Genomic DNA, 2500 nt, shown 5'->3' with positions numbered 1-2500 from the left:
TTGCTTGTCGTCGTTGGGAGCCCAGGGGCGCGCGCCGTTTACAGGGAGGAGGTTGAGGCGGGCTCGATGGATGAAGCGCCACTGTGCGAAGCTGGTGAATGTCCCGGTGCGGATGAAATGGGAACTGGCTTTGTCCCTGTAGACGCAGTCCATCACTTTTCCTTGGCTTGGAAGCTCCCGCAGGCTCTGGTCTCTGGCGAGGCTTAGCTGAGAGCGGATGATGGCCATTAGCTTCGTGCGTTGCGATGCGGTGATTGTTTGGTTTTCACGCGTGATGCTAATGTTGCCTTCCTCCAGGTCCCACGAGACGCCTAGCCTGGATGATGCCTTTCTTGCCTCAGTCCATACGTTGCGGAGCTGATTGCTTCGCAGCCTGAAGTCTCCCTCGTTTTCGCCGCTCAGATACTGGCAAAGTTCTTCGATGCCACATTCGCGGCCGAGGCGCTTGTCCACGGTTCTTGTCAGGCTTGACATGGCGATGGCTGACACTTCTTGATCACGCGACGTTAGAAGCTTGAAGGCACTATCCAGGCGGCATATGTCACTGATCTCTGTGGTTAGTGGAATGCCGCATGCTCCCGCCTTGCTGCTGCTGTAGAGGTAGTCAGTTGACGCAGACTTGGGGAGGTACAATGACCGCTTGATCAGTGGCCGCAAGGCGTTGTCGAGCCGTGACCAGTCGGTCTTTCCGAGCAAACCGCACCTCATGGCGAAATTCAGTGATGGATACAGGAAGGTCTTGATGGCGTCGATCCTCTGCCACGGTGCAAGACAGGAATTCAGGAGCTTCTTCCCCAGTTCGATGGCTTCGTCCACTTCACCGTTGTCTCGGAAGATGTTGTAGCCGACGGGTCTTCCAAGGTATGGGAACGATTCGAAGTCTCGTAGACATCCTATGGGTGTCCCGTCCACCTTGAATATGACGTCACGTAACCCGACAGGCTGCCGTCCGGAGATGAAGAGCGACCTGCATTTGGCTGCATTTAATTTCAGGCCGATTTGTTTTAACAGGCTGGCGGCTTGGTCGATGCGGGCCTGCAGCCTGACTTCGCTGTTTGCCATTGGCGTGAGGTCGTCAGCGTAAGCGAGTATGTTATGGCCGCTGGACGTGATCCTGTTTGTGTCTTGGATATCACGCACTATTGGGTCAATGACCAGGTTAAAAAGTAGTCCACTCAATGGGCAACCCTGGCGGATCCCGGCACGTATTTCGATGGCGTCAGTGGGACCCTGGCAGGTTACCACCCTGGTGACGTTGTCCCTGTAGAGGTCCCGTACAATCTCGGTGATCACATCGCCGGCTCCGCTTCCGCTGACAGCGTCCACTATCGCAATGTGAGGCACAGACCCGAAGGCGTTAGAAAGGTCGAGGAACGCAGCACAGAAGTCCTTTCTTCCAGCTCTTGCGGCGTCTATGTGTTCCTGGAGCACGAAGTTGTGCTCGAAAACGCCATCGTGGGGGAGAAAGCCCTTCTGGCACTTGCTCAGAACGTCGTTCTCGAGGAGCCATGACTGCAGCCGCACAGCCAAGCATCCAGTATACAGCTTGTTGATTGTTCTTGATAGGGATATTGGCCTCCAGTTGTGGATATCGTTGGGGTCCCCTTTTTTCGGGATCAGGATGGTCCTCGACGAGCGCCATATGTCCGGTATGCGTCGATACTTAAGGCAGATGTTGAAGACCGTAGCCAGGAAGTCACATTCAGGATCGGCGGACATCCAGTGCTTGTAGGTGAGTAGGTCGTCGCCGGGGGCGGTGCTCTCACACTTGCGTGCCTTCATCTTCACTTCAGCCGCCGTGAAGCGACCTAAGTTCATTTGTTCTTCGGGACGGTCACGCTGCCTCAGTATGTGTGTTGATGACTGCTTTTCTGCCCAGGTCTCCCGGAAGTATGATTCGATGTCCGTGCGCTGGATGCTGCATCTGGTGGGCTTGCCTTCGGTGATGAGGCGGACGGCCTGTCGTCGGTTTCTGCGGTAGAGACGCTGGATCTGACGGGGATTTTCCGGGTTCACGGCTTTCCGTTGTCGTCCTTCATCACTCGGGTCCGGGATGTGCATGGCGCTCCTTATGTCCGCGGTTGCAGCTTCGAGACGTGCCTCGAACGTTCTCCAGTTTTCTTCAGACTCCGCTTCACGTAGAATAGTTTTCATTGCTGGCTTGTGCGGGGCAAGGCTGAGCATGGGCAGCAATTCTTTCTGCATTACGGTGTCCTCCATGTTGACGTCGTTGCCGCAGTTCCCGTCTGTTTCGGTTGCGTCGTTGCGGTTAGTCTCTTGAGGCTCCACGTCGATATTTCTGTTGCCGTGGGGCGGTGACGTGGAGACGGGCCGTGGTAAATCGTTGCCTTCACCGCTGTCGTAGATAGGTCCCTCCGCTTCACTATGGCTGGACATGACGTCAACGTGCTCACTGATCGTCGTCTGGGGCATGATACTTGTGTTGACTGCGTCCCCCACTACACCTGCTGGTTCCTGCTCGTCGATGGTGTCGCCCTGT

Source organism: Ornithodoros turicata, unplaced genomic scaffold, assembly GCF_037126465.1.
Source record: "Ornithodoros turicata isolate Travis unplaced genomic scaffold, ASM3712646v1 ctg00001067.1, whole genome shotgun sequence".
Lineage (NCBI taxonomy): Eukaryota > Metazoa > Arthropoda > Arachnida > Ixodida > Argasidae > Ornithodoros > Ornithodoros turicata.
Note: the sequence above shows the minus strand (reverse complement) of the source record.